Source organism: Lissotriton helveticus, chromosome 2_2 (genome assembly GCF_964261635.1).
Source record: "Lissotriton helveticus chromosome 2_2, aLisHel1.1, whole genome shotgun sequence".
Lineage (NCBI taxonomy): Eukaryota > Metazoa > Chordata > Amphibia > Caudata > Salamandridae > Lissotriton > Lissotriton helveticus.
In genome coordinates this window covers 242071786-242087407 of record NC_136060.1, presented here as the reverse complement: position 1 = coordinate 242087407, position 15622 = coordinate 242071786, and positions in this window count along the sequence as shown.

The following is a 15622-nucleotide window of genomic DNA, read 5'->3' as shown; positions in this document are numbered from 1 at the left end:
GTTTCCCCTCACCAAATTAGGATGGCGGAGGGAATCTCATTCCGACTGTGGTGGTCACAAAGACCGTCTTCCATGGAACCGCCCAGGAAATATTTAGGATTGCCTGGCGGTGCGGTCTTCACCAGTAAAATGGCGGCGGTTTCTAGCAGGCACCGTCCGCTAAATTACGATGATGGCTGGAGACAGCCTTTTCATGGCAGTGGAACCGCCATGGAAAGGCTGGTTGTATTGGCGACAGGGGCCCGTTGTGGGCCCCCATATGCAGGGGGGAGGTGAGGGTGCACTGGGGGGGGTATTTCACAGCACCGTGTGGTAGGATCCATGTGGTGCCTGCCACATTGTGCTGTGGAATACATAAACCGGTATTTTCGCATCACGGCTGTTGCTTCTTTAAGCAGCGTGTGGGTAGCTCCCTAGACAATCTAAACAATACATGGATATGTCATACAGAGGCCTAGCAAGTAAATTGACAAACACACAAAGCTAAATATAAAGGTTCTCAATTTATTATATATTTGTAGAAAGGATATGAATTTTTATTAAAAACAAACAGGGTTAAAAATCTTTGTGTCTCAAAATGCAATACATAAAATATTTGATCATAAGATACAGTATGCATTAAGTAAATATAAAAAAAATCATCAATAAAAAAGTACATTAGTCAGACAGTGCATAATATTATATTATCAAAGGTGTGGCGATATTGGAATTAATTCCGACGCGCGTTTCGGCGCTATACTAGTGCCTTCTTCTGGGGAATCGAGCCACAGATTCCTGAAGGTAAATAAGAACAATGTCTCTGTTATTCTATCCTATAGTTTGACAATAGTACCAATCAGTTTGACAGCAATAATACTGTAAAATTAAACAACAGCTAGCATGACAGAAAAACATAGTCTTTTTTATATAAACAAAGAGTTATGAAGTGCCTTAAAAAGGAAGAAATGAAAGTCGAGTGTGATATAGAATGTGTAGAGAAAGTGATACAGAATAGAGCTATATAGCAAAAATGCAACTATATATAGGCTAAGTCAAGGCAACAGCGTGAATAGGGATAACGGAAGTGACTAGGAATGAGGAAATGATAAAGTGATGAGAAGAAAAAATTAAAGTACAGTACTTAAATAAGAGGATCATGGTTATCAGCAAGAGTGTGGGGCCAAGGAAGCATGATGTGAATACCTGATTCTATAGGAGCAGATGGAAAATAAGCGGTATAGAACTCTTCTTGTCTTTAAAATGAGGACACAGTACATATTCTGTGAAAAAAAGGGAAGTGTGTATTTGAAAAAGAAATTCAAATAGTAATGTGAACTAACCTAACTAAAATATTTTAATACTAGTTGCTAATGTTGAGTTACCCATATATGTGCTGACCTGGGAAGGGATAACAATACTTCCTCCAGTAATTCTGGATGCAATGATATTCTTAGTGAGCGCGGAAGGAGGATATTCGTCTACTCCATCAAGAGTTAGGGAAATTATGCTTTACTCCAGTTAGACAGGCTTGATGAAGACCGATTCTTAAACGTGGAAGCAAAAAACTGTATGGAGGGTATTCCCTATATCTATGAATCTGTAGGTCCATTATCATTTAGGTTTCTCTCATTATTTAAGATTCAAGGACCTTCCTATCTTGATACATACAGTGAAGTGAAAAGAGAAAAGTATTACCTGGAGACGATTGACGGCCCAATAAGGTATGATTATGTGGTGGGTAGGGTGATTGTCAAAAAACCAACAGGTAAAGGAAAGCAGGATAGTGTTTCCTGTAAATGGAAGGTTTTCACAAGTTTTAATGTATGTGGTGCTCTACTAAAGCGAATTTAAAAAATGATAAGTACATGAATGAAGATTTGGATGGATGGGAAAAGCTTCTTTAAGCAGCACCCGCCACAGTGTTAAACTGCAGAATGCGTCCGCCATGGTGGAGGTCGCATCCTGATTTGGGATGCATGACCGCCGCATGTATGGCAGGCGGTCCCAGTTTACACCAGGATGGCAGACGGACTCCAGTCCATCCGCCATCCTAATGAGCCCCTTGGACTCCTAAATAATGCCAGGGATAATACAAGAAATGAATTAGAATAATGAGTTTGAGAAAGGAGGTGAATTAGGCAACAGAAAGATGGGGGCAGACCATGGTGCGTTCTGAGGCCCAGATGTGGAATACCCTGAACCAAAGTAGGGGAGCTGACCCTACAGCAATGGTTGTGTCTGGCACTCCTGAGTACTCCATTATGTCACTGAACGCTCATGTTGTTCCAGCCAGTGGGAGTTCAAGAGTGCACATGGGAGGCTGGCAGTAGCTGCATGCTAACGGCTGGACCCAAAACTAAAGAAGGTTTATTTTATTTATTTTATTTTAGGAAATTTGTTGAGCGCACAAATACCCGAGGGTGTCTCGGCGCTAAGTGTCCACTATACTTCTCCATGAGTAGTTATTGTTTAAACAGCCAAGTTTTTATCTGTTTGCGGAAAGAAAGAAGGGAGGTGCAAGTTTTGATGTGGCTTGGAAGACTGTTCCATAGTTTGGTAGTGGTCACTATAAAGGACCTGTCTCCCCAAGAGACCTTGTTAGTCCTTGGGACCTGCATAAGACCGGCAGTAGAAGATCGGAGGGATCTGACAGGATTGTAGGGGCAGAGTGCATCCTTTAAAAAGGCAGGGCCTTGAGAGTGAATTGCCTTATACGCAATGCAAAGTGCTTTGAATTTGGTTCTTTTCTTCACTGGCAACCAATGAAGCTGTTCGATAGTGCCAGAGATGGAAGAATACTTAGGGGTGGCCGTGATCAATCTGGCAGCAGCATTCTGCACCAACTGTAGCTTTTTAAAAACTCCTTCCTGAGCATTGACTAAAAGCGCATTGCAATAGTCTATGCGAGATATAACTAGTGCACTGACCAGGGTTCTGGCCATGCTCATGGGGAGATAGGGTAGGAGTTTTTTGATCATTCTCATGGGGTAAAATGAGGATGATACTATCGTATTAACATGGTGCATAAGAGTGAGTTAATATCCAGTAAAACCCCTAGATTTCTTGCCTTGGTCACTGGGGAAGGGGGTGTTCCCAGGGCGGCAGGCCACCAGGTAGGTGACCAGGCTGGGGAAAGATTGCCAAACACCATCACCTCCGTTTTGTCGGAGTTAAGCTTCAAGCAATTTGTGGACATCCAGTCACTTATTGCTAACATTCCCTGATTGAATTTGGAAGCCACTTCATCTCCATTTTTATTAATGGCCAAGACAATCTGAGTGTCATCAGCGTAGGATGTCACCGCCAGGTGATGGATTTTTATGACCCTCGCCAAGTCCGACACATAGATGTTAAATAGTGTCGGACTTAGCGAGGATCCCTGGGGGACACCACAGGGGAGAGTAAAAGGAGGTGAGTTGAAGTTACCAAAGGCGACTGATTGTACTCGATCAGTAAGAAAAGAGGAGATAAGATCCTTAGCACCACCTGTGATCCCTACCGCTGTGACACGGTCGATCAAGATAGAGTGATCGACCGTGTCAAAAGCTGCCGGCAGGTCCAACAGAATGAGCACTGCCGATCCTACACCATCAAGTGTCATCCTGATTTCATCCGTAGCCTTAATAAGCGCAGTTTCCATTCCATGTCCCTTCCGAAAACCAAGTTGTGAATTATCCAGACAGTTGTTATATGTCTATGAAATCTGAGATTTGGATGTTCATAATCTTTTCCACAATTTTGGCGGGGAAAGGGAGGCAGGCTATAGGGCGATAATTAGCGACTATAGAAGGGTCTAAGGAACTCTTCTTGATGAGAGGTTTGATAGTCGCTTTCTTCCAAATGGAAGGAAAGATATTGGATGAGAACATGGCATCAAAAATTTCTGTAAGTTTTGGACCTATGATATCTGGAAAATTTTTGAGAATGGAAGGGCGGCATGGATCTTCCGGTGAGCCAGAGTTCGTGGTACAAATAAAATGAGATATCAATTCCGACGGAACCTGAGTAAATTCCTGGAAGGAGCAAGGGGGGACCAAGTGAAGGGGGTTGGAGCGTGCCCAGGAAAGGGACTTATGATCATTAGGGATAGGGGACGGATGTTGTTCAGTAGTGGTTGTGTGAGCCTTGAATTGGGTAAAGATATCAATCACTTTCTTTTGAAAGTGATTCGCCAAGGAATCACAGAGCTCTTGCGTGGCTATAATGGGAGTGGTTATGGCTTGGCCGGAGAGACGTGTTACTACCTGAAACAGTTGTTTAGTAGAGTCATGTGCAAGATTGATTTGAGAGCTATAAAATTTACTTTTTTCCGTGATGATGAGTATTGTGTCTCAGTGGCGGCTGGCCAGTACAGTGCTTCCAATGACACTGGAGGCCTGGACTTGCTCTCACCCCAGCCGTCATAAGACAACTGGGTTGAGAGGTTTAAAGTGTGCATGTCTGCCTGGCCGTTGCAAAATGGCCTGCCAAAGGGATATGTGCACTTTGAACTGAAGTGCCCAGACAGACCACCCTCTTCCTTGCTGCTGCTGCCACTCAACAGGCCTGACCTGTCCTGACGCTCATTCAGGACAGGTTGACAAAAAATAAAATAGTAATGAAATAACTTCATTACCTTTTTATTTTTCGTCTCTGGGGCATTTAAATGGCACCACGTTCCTCCGTTATAATGGAGGAGTTGCTCCTGTTGCCTCTACTTCAGTACATCCTTGCTTCCTTTCAAAAATGAAGAAACTTTAAGACTGGATATTCATGTGCATGGTTTCAGCATTTGCTTCTGGTGAGGCTCTTGACTAAAATGATCTTCCCCGTTGCTCTTGTGCAACTAGCCTATAACACAGTGTTCCTTCATGACTGTAACTTGACATTATAAAACTATATAACATTCTAAATGAATCAGTAACCATTTCGCATGAGTGGTTCATGTTGTCTCTTATTGAACCAGTCTTCCTGCAAAGCATCATGATGCATAAAGTTCTAGTTACTGAAAGTCTGTTATTTTGCAGATGATGTTCTATATATTTCAATCATTTTAGTAGTCAAAAACATCCAGTACACATTTTTCATGTTCTTTGTCATTCTTCCATTCTGCTGCTAACGTATATTGCTATAAATACCAATCTGAGAGTGATGTGTCCCACATTTTAGACAACTGAAAACCTTTCCTCAGCCTCAGAATGAGCCCTAATTAACATAATACAGAAAATAGTGGTGTTGCTGGTGTTTGGCCTTGGTAATTCCACTGTGTGATCTCTGTATTAGCTCCCTGTCAAGTACACGATTTTGTTTTAAAATTCTCAACTTTATTCCTCAATCATACTAAAAAACTGGACCCACCTTTTGGTCTGGTCTGCTGTTACTGAACATACCATCCAGACTGCTGTGATTTCAGGAAACATTAGAACACTCCAATGTACAGTTAATTGTGTACTCCTGCATGTCTTAATTTATTCTTTTGGCCTGAGAAGTCCCCACTGGGCTTTGATGCTCTGAGTTTCAATCAGTGAGTGTTTACTTGTGAAATTGATAAATAATTAAATAAAACTGCCATAGCACTACTATGGAAGGGAATGTAGCATCCGTTTGATCGACCTTTTACAGTGTGGATTTGAATATAGAATCACAATCTAAACGGCTACATAAAAACAAAGAACACCTTCCCTGCAAATGAATTTTAGGCCACAAATCACTAAGGGCAGCAGTTGAGCATATTGTGAATACTCTCTACTCCTGCTAATTCCTTAAACTCCTATATTAGGTATAAATAATTATAGAAAGTTTGGCAAAGTTATATTTGATTAGAGAAGCATATTAAATATGCCATAGCTTCCTGTATAACAGTTCCTTTGTTGGGATAAAAAGATTGGCAGAGAGGTGTGGGGTTCACTATTTGGGTAGTTTGACAAAGGGGCAGTTATTGCACCATTATTGTCGAAAGAATGACAAACCCCATCTCCACTACATTTGCTACACGTTGTTACACCAAAGCAATAGACCAAATAATGATATTTATCCTTAGGTTCAATGTATTAATCTTCATGCTTCCTAGAAAACCTGGTTTTGCACTTAGGTTTTTCTTAATTCTTCTTGGGTTTAATTCTTAAGTACAAGGTATTCAGCAAGAATTAACGGTTTCAATGAATTGTCAGCTTAATGTACAATACTGTGGTACCAATACAAAACCTGACTTTAGGCCAATCTTCAACAGGACTTTCTGGAGTACTCTTCTTCACTGCCTAACCATGTTTTGATCCAATTGTCCAGTTGAAGAGTTATCATAAAACGTAGCGAGGGAGTTTGAGAACCCCGGCCATGCAGTTCATAAAGTACTCCAGTCCTAACTGTAAAAGTCATTAGGAAAAAAAAAAAAAAAAAATTAAGGCTGTTTTCTCCAAATCTTTTTTTCATTAGCTTTGTAATATACAACTATTCTTCATTGTTTTACTCACGTTCTACAACCCCTTCGCTGCGGGCGTTATTCCCCCGCTGTGCTGGGGGGGGAGGGGGGCACGCACAGCACCCCCATGCTCATGACGAGCTCAGCTCATCATGAGCTACGGCGCTCCGGTGCTCATGACGAGCTGAGCTCGTCACAGGTGCATTGACTCCCGTGGAACGCTCAGCACAGCAGGGGAATTCTCCCCGCACCTGAGCGTTCCACGGGCCATGACGAGCTGAGCTCGTCATGAGCACCGGAGCGCCGTGGCCATGACGAGCTCAGCTCGTCATGAGCGTCGAAAGTGTTAAATTGCTCATTAGGTGTTGTTGATCTTGACTCCATCCACTCTAGCATTTATTGCTTATAACATAAGGGTATTATCGAGATGTCAGAGAATTTTTTAGAAAATAATTTTCAATTAAATTGCACAATAATCTGAAGGATGAAATCATAAATATTGAAGACTGAGTCAAGAAATTGTATCCATCTTTTAGCATTAGCCTTCATTTATGGAACTGGAAAACAGTTTAGGCCTTGTACATTAATGCCTATGGATCATATACGTTGGGCCTCATTCTGACTCTAGTGGAAATCCCAGTTCATTTGCAAAAAGGGCTTTGTGGCAGAAACATCATCCAAAGTTTTGTGGCAACTAACACACATCCTTTTTTATTAATTTGTACTATAATCTAAAGTATGAAATCATATTGGTCTTTTCTTGTGCACAATTTTTGCATTGCCTATGTATATTCCCAATTTGACTCTTGTACTGATGTTACCTCATTCCATCAATTTGTAAAGCGCTCTGATGTCCTTCGGGATCAAGTTTGTGCTATATAAAACTTTATAAATAAAAAACAAAATAAAAACTATCACAAAAGTCCCAGATGCTCAAATGTCATACCAGTCCTCTAACAATGAGGCATGGTAGATGCAGTTCAAATTCCTCCCAATTATTTTACAGGCCATTTTACTCACATGCAAATGTTTAGAAGCCAATAAATTACCCAGTAAATTCTGCAAGTTACCTGACACGTGTTTTATTGTTGATAACATCCATCTGAGAAGAGAAATCTTCTCTTATTCATCAGAAGAGACTATATTTATTTCATGCTTATAATAAACAATTTATATGGAGTCAACAAGCATTACGCTAGATATAGAAAACTGAAACATTAAATAAATAGTTCACACAGAATTAACTATGCTCCGGAGGAAAAACTGAGATATAAAAAGCAGCTTCAGGAATACAAGAACCTGATTGTACCGAGAAAATGAGTTTCTTCACAACATCTTTGTAGAACAGCGGTGAATTGGCCATGTGAGCTGTTCAAGATGGTGTCCAATTTATCAGCCCTGGCTGAGCCACCTACTAAGCCCCCCTTACAGTGGTTTTGCAATAATCTAGCAATGGTTTTTAAAACAAAATTGAGGCGGTTTTTGAGAATATCATTCTTAGTAATGGTTTAAACCATCAACCACAAGTCACTACCCAACTTTATCTAGGTTGTCAGTCTCTTGATAGCTTTCATGCCATTCCTTTGGACTAAATGATAGAGCTCCTTAAACAAAATAAATTCGGTGCTCCTTCAGATCCTTGCCGCCTAAGTTGCTGAACAAAATAGCTGATTGGATTGCACATCCATTCTCCTTGATGTTTAACAACATCTTAAAATCTGGATTTTTTCCCACAGAGTAGAAAAATGCTACAATTTTCCCCCTCCTTAAGAAACAAGCCCTAGACCCAGCTGAAGAACAAATCTATCACTCCTTGAAACTGCTGTTTCCAGTGAAAGTATTTGAAAGTAAGTTTAATTCATGTCTTACACAATATTTGGAACAACATGACATCTTGGACTAATCACAATTTAGGTTCAGGAAAGCCCACTTTACGGAGGCAGCTCTAGTTATAGTGGCGGAAGAGGTTAGTGCAATTTTGTACCGTGGAGATAGAGCTGCGGTGGTACTTTTGGATCTTTCCACGGCTTTTGACACAGTAAGTCATGCAATTCTGAAGCAGGAATCCTTGACACAGGCGTCAATGGTGCGGTTTTCGAACTTCTCTGTACCTTCCTGGAAGGAGGGGATCAGTCTGTTAGTTTAGGGGATTTTAGGGCAGAATCCTTTTACTTGCTGTGTGGAGTCCTGCAGGGCTCATCAATAAGCCCCCCTTATTCAACATGTATGTGGCCCCTCATGGGACTGATAAGATCTTTCAGTTTTTTTACAATCTCATATGTGGCCGATACCCAAATTATCGTCCCCATAACTAACAATATTGATAAAATGACCCTGGGTTTCATTAAATGTATGAGTGCTGTTGTGCAATGTATGGGAAACCATTGCATAAAATTAAAATGCAGCAAAGACCGAAGTTTTTTTTGGGCGGGATATTTCTTTCTTGAAGCAATCCTGGGGCCTCATTTATGAGGCCGTGCGTCACTTTTACGCCGCCGGTGCGTCACTTTTTGTGACGCATCGGGCGTAAAACATGCCTCCTGTTGCGCTCTATTTACAAAGTGACGCATCTAAGCAGATGCGTCACTTTGTAAACCCCTGCGCTACATTATACCTGCGCCAGGTATAATGTATGCAGAGGGGGAGTTCCCCCGCAAAAAGCTTCGTAATAGTGACGCAGTGAAATCTATGAGATTTCACTGCGTCACTTTTAGGACGCTGTTGCGTCAAAATCTTGCGCTTGCCTCACAGCAGGCGTAAGACTGACGCAAGCCCTTTCACATGGGGCTTTCCCCATGTGAAAGGACGCATTGCTGGATTTGCGTCACTTTTGTGACACACTCCAGCAATGCGTCACTTTTGTGCTTACAGATACGTCAGAAATACTGACGTATCTGTGAGTCCTTGCGCAATGATGCGTCATATTTTAAATATGACGCATCATTGGGGTCGCAAGGAGGGCGCAATGAAAAGTGGCGCATCGCTGTTTTCTCGCAGCGATGCGTCACTTTTCATAAATGAGGCCCCTGGTGGCCAGACGACCTGGATCTAGTCTCCAACAATGGAACAATATTTGATAGTAAGCTGTCTTTTAGGGATCACGCCAACCATCTCACCTGCTCTTGTTTTTATACACTAAAATTGTTGCGATAAATCATCTCCTTTTTACCTTTGAGTTACAAAAAAATTTAGTTTCTTCCTTAGTCCTATTGAAATTTGTGCCAGTCCTTAAATTATGCTTTATCAATGGCGTCAACGCGTTCGATGGTTCCAACCAATTCACACCATCTTTATCAAGACACAGTATTTATTCTGTCTCTGTAGTTCTATCAATTTGTTTTTCTTTCGTCCCTAGGTAAAACAAATATTTGCAATCAGTGATCTAAGCTATATACATCTTCATTATCCAAACAATTTAACAGCTTAGCAACTTGACCACATTATCCCGTGTCACATTATCATGGAACATCTTAACCATTCCTACTTGCTCTATTTGGCGCCCTGGACATAAGTATTAAGGGATGTGGGGTAATCCTTCGTACCTCCCCTCACCTCTCCCTATTCTCTGTGACTTATAATCTTTAGAGATATCCCACATGTGAAAGAAAAACAAATGCATAGAACTACAGAGACAGAAAAAAATACTGTGTCTTGATAAAGATGGTGTGAATTCGTTTGAACCATCGAGACACATCGACACCATTGGTAAAGCATAATTTAAGGACTGGCACGAATAGGCATAATACCAATTGTACCATTTAACAATTGTGTGTCCTTGAGTCCAATTAAATGTGCAACTGTAATTGACAAGGGCTAGGTCTTACATTTGTCTGTCTCTTTTATGCTGGTCATAATTTCAAACTGTCTATTTATGATTTTTGTGAATTGTTATATATGTGTTTTTTAAATATGAAGTAAAGATTGATTTTAATGTGTATTATTTATTAGTTTTCATGTAATTTTACATTGTGTATAATGGATTGTGAGCGTGAAAATCTTTTTGAATAATAAACAATTGTAACAGAATGTCGTATATAATATTCAATAGTTGTCATCTATAATCAGTGTATGTTGATATATTAAGTCAAGAGAATCCTTCCTTTTGGTGGTTATACGTACCTTATTTCCCTTGATTATTTTAAGGGGTCCCTCTCTTTTCTTTTGCCTTCTAAACATGGCAAGCACATAATTGAAAGAATAGAACTCAGCATAACAGTGGGTGTTTGGTTTAGGGAGGTTTGGAAATAGTTTATTGTTGTTTTAAAGTTAGAGTTTTGGTCGCCACATTTAGATTCAAAGTGTTGACCATCTTGGAATGTTGAAACAATTACACACAATGGACAATAGCATGCCATAATGGTCCCCTCATTTGGAGGAAGTGGCCATGTCTGAAGTTGCACATTGCAGATGTCAAAAGAGCAGCAAGGAAGTGGCCCATTAGCACTTCCTGGAGAGCAGTAGAATCCTCTTTCAAAACATTAAATTAACAAGCATTTGAAATGCAATAGGTCTCGCATTTGTTTGAGTTCAAGCTATTGGCACTGTAAATGGCAATGCCTTTTCCCTATGTGTAATGGAGTGGACGTACATGAATTTTGTGAGTTGTGTTGTTTTAGTTTTGATATTCTGGGTTGTGGGAATATGTGGTATTGAGTGTAGTGGAATTATGTGGGGTGGGATTGTGTATTTTAGACTGTAATAATATGGAATGGTATTTTGTGTTTGTTGAATGGTATGCAGAGTAGGTTAACTATGTGGTGTGTTGTGGTATTTTTGTGGCATGATGTAGAATTTTGTGGTGTGGATTGGATAACAAAACATGTATTTGTAAAGCACACGTTCACGCAGAGGCATCTTGGCACTGAATGACAGATTTTTATTGTTACCAAACTCAATGGTACTCATTTTATGGACCTCAGATGGATGAAAGGCTGAGTAGAGCCGCCTGGATTTGAACCTGTGACTATGAGGTTGAACACAGGCCCCTGCAATGGATGCATTAGTCCATTGAGCCATCCGACCCGGATGTGTGTGATGTGTAATAAAATTGTTTTGTTGAGCTAATTTATGTGGTTTGGTGTTGAATTATGTGGTGTGGATTGTGAATTTGAATTGTGTGTCGTTAAAAGCTTTGCATTTTTGGTGAAGGAAAAAAAAACAAATAGGTAGGAGCTTTTGCTTTAGATCGGTGTTTTTGGGTGTTATTAAAAAAATGAAAAACTGATGTCTGGACACATAGGTGGAGCCCTTTTGGCGCACCTTGTTACGATGTTCATGAGCAGGATGGAGTAGAGACAGAGACAAAAGGTGCCACCTACCAGAGAAGAGAAGGTATTGCAATAGTTGCCACAGAAAGAAAGAGGCAGATTGTCCCACCAACCAAAGAAGAGAAGCTATTGCAAGAAAGCCAGGATCAGGAACAAGCATTGACAAAGAAAATAGGTCCGGCATGGCTTGCCAGTTTTTTGGCTTTGGCAATGCCTACCTAGTTTTATTATGGTTTTTACAATACTTTATTTCTGGGGATGCTGCAAGGCCCTTATTTTTGTAAAAAAAAATGGCTAAAATGTTGTTTTGGTCTAAAAAAAGCACACATTGCCATAAAAGACCCTGGTACGTAATATAACTTCATTGTGTGTGCGGATATGTTCTTTGTAAAGTGAATGTAACCAATGGTTGAAGTGGGCAGGTACACTGCTCAATGCTGTAGCTGCAATGGGTTGAAGTAAAATGCGAATTTCACAATAAAAGATCAATGGATTAAAAGGACTGGCTGAAAGCCCATAAAAGAATACTATTCCTATAACTTTGCTAAAATAAAGACATTGAATACTCCAGACCAAAACAGGCCTCCTGGCTGGCCAGGCTTTAATGAAGCTCATCACAGTCCCATAGGGGCACTATGACTACAGCTTGATATTGCATGTGGGTGGAAATAAGACAAAGTGAAGTTATCACAAACTAAAGAGACATCACAGCCATGGATCATTTGAGCCTGGGTCCTTTGCAAGGCAAAAATCTTAATACACAAAAAAATGTTTCTCAGCGTTGCCGCAATTACAACAAGAAAGAAATAGTACAGGTTACAATGGCCAAAAAATGCCTTTGTCGGAAGGCGAACCACCACTGTTACCACCGCCCAAATTACGATGTGCCTTTCCGATGATGTGGCTGTGGCAGTCAATCTACCATCATGAAAGGGTCAGGCAGAAAGCAACATCATAATCCTGATGTATTGTAATGGAGGTGTGCAATGTTCCACTTGCCATTGTTTGTGTTGTTCTCTTTCTTGCATGTTGAAGAAATCAGGCACCAGAAGTGAAGATGCAGGTGGGTGGAAATCTGGTGGGAGAAATCTGCAAAACTCTATGGTTAATGGCAAAATGTTTGACACAAGTACATGATCACATTAGGAGGCAAAAGTAAGTGAGCCAGAGAAGTATGAGTGCTCAATGGATGAGATACCGTTAAGGGTACCATGGTGCTCAAGTCGCTTGGGGGTTGAGATAGCCTTAATAAGGGCTAAGATACACTTATTGAGAGCATGGTCTCAGGGGCAGAGATACCCTTAATGAGTGAATGGAAATACCCTTAATGAGATATCCTGAACTGTTGGGGGTAATGTCACTTGGGAACGGCTCCATACAGTTGGATTTAAATGGGTGTTTTTTCTTTGCATTTGTGGAGATTTTTGAAATTATTCTTGCAGTTTTTATTTTTATGCATTTTTTACCACAAGGTAAGGACAAAGATCTACCAACGCAGAACAATACGTTTTATTTAAGCTATTTTGGGGGGGGGGGGGGGGGAAATGGTATAGTTTGTAATGCATGTGTATTTGGTGTGATTGTTGTATTACATTTATTGTGTTGTGTTTATTTTATTCTATTAGATTTCATTTGTAATTTTGAGCTTTGTGGTTGGTGACTATTTTGTTCTTTTGAATTAATTAATGACACATTAACTTTATGCATATTACTTGTATGTTTCTTTGATGTATTAAAACATATTTTAAATGTAGTTCAAAATATTTTAGTTTTGCGATTTTAATTTTAGGTTACATTTATTGGTTACCGCCATGAAAAGGCAGGCAGAAAGTGACTCTGGGTGTCCCTAGCAGAGCCCTCTTCCCCCTGGCCCATTGCTTTGGGGCCTGGGGTGCACCTATGGAGCCTGCCACATGGTGCAGGGATGTTTGAAACATCAATGTTTCTATTGCAGCTTGTGCTGAGGGCCATAGGGCTATCACAACCTAATACTGTGTATGGAATAGCAAGCATTACCGCTACAGTGTCGGTCAGAGGCGCATCTGACTGATACTGTCATAAGTGCCATAGTACTATTTAAGATATTCTTATATAAATATATAGATATATAGAGGAAAATAACAATACTGCAGTGTACACCATGACCACACACACACACTTCTGTATAAGTGATGTGATCGTATAAGTGATGTATGTGATCAGAAATAGATTCTCAGATGCCACATATGAATCAATATGCTGCAAGGACAACAACATGAAGAGGACAGTTAATACTTGCTGAGGATTCCCCTTCCTTGACTAACCTTAACTACGAAAACACAAAATACATGTGGACCACCAAAGTCAGTAGGAGCCTACTTGTAGCTGTATTCATTTTGCCAGTCGTCTCAAAAAAGGGATTGAAATATATATTCTTAAGAGAAAGAGAGAGACTAGAAAGGTTTAATCAATACATTGATGGTATGTCTTTTTGTGTGTTTTCTAGTTGTCCGTCTCTGCAGTCCCCATCCTTTCCTTCCCTCACTTGATCACTTCACTGTTCTGTGCTATTATAGCATTCAGACTTGATGCTATCAAGAGGTGGACATATTTCAGCATCGATCCATCCGACCATGAGAAGAAATTGAATACGATAACTTCAATCTAAACCATTTAGGGGAAGGTGTTGAGCGTTAAAGGGGTTCATATACTATTCCTGCTCGTATCTAAACCATTTTGAGAAAGGTGTTAGATATTAAATGGATGACATTAACTATTCCCACTCCAATCTAAACCATTTTGAGGAAGGTGTTGATCAATAAGGGGGTTACATTTACAATTCCAATGCCAATCATAACAATGTCGGGGAAGGTGTTGCATGCTAACAGAGTTATATTTCAAGTCAAAATCTTTATTTCGGTACATTTAGTACCATAAAAGATACATAAAAATACATGTACAATTGCATTTAAAACATGATTCAATTGAACATGGTCGACATGATAGGGAGTGATAACAAGCGGTTCAATAAAATCCCGGATACAATTTTAAGGGTGGATAAATTACGTTTAAAATATCATAAATAATTAAAAATGTAAAAAGGCATTTATATAAAAAAACATGGATAAGTATACAGCTAACCAACACTAACAGTAATGGGCAAATATAATTACATTTAAAATATCAGTAATGATAGAAATATGAGAAGTGTGTATATAAAATAAATAATTATAAAATTCATGTATAACTACACAGCCAACCAGCACTATCAATAGTATGAAGTGCTATCCAAAAGTATTCTACCCATTCAATGAAACAGTATAGCATAAAATGTTTCCCATAAATTTAGGACAAGTAAATTCTGCTATAATTTTAGGCCCTCTTTCATTCTTATAAAGTTTGTGGCTAACAGGAATCTACTGATACCAAAAACAATAACCTGGCTGGTGTCAGTTTTTAAAATTCTACCAGCCTCTTTATATGATCTTGTGCCTATATTTAGGCAAAGGGGTTTGATCCATCTTTTTCTAGGTGCTGCATAGATCGGACAAAAAAACAAGATGTGTAAATCATCTTCCTTTGCCTGACTAGGACATAGGGTGCATTGATTGTTACTATTTTGAGACCACCTTGATGCACAGACATTTGTCCTCAAGATACCATATCTGTTTTTCATCTAGAGTGTCTTGGCTAATGGTGGATACACCTCATCGAGAAAGCATTTGTAGAGTGCTATGTCTTTAAACATTAAAAAACTATTTGTTAATGATCCGTATATTCTTCCATTCAACACATCATAATTCACATATGTCCAAAATGACAACTTTAAAATTTTCTTCGAAGTTCGATTTAATAAAGATGGTTCATCTCAAAATTGTGCCAGACCAATTTTTGTTAGCCAAGATGTTACATGTCTAAGCCATAGAACTTTGTTACAGCAATCTAGTTCCATAATTTCTTTTAGACCATCCTTATAATCTGTCAGCTCAGGGGTCGACCA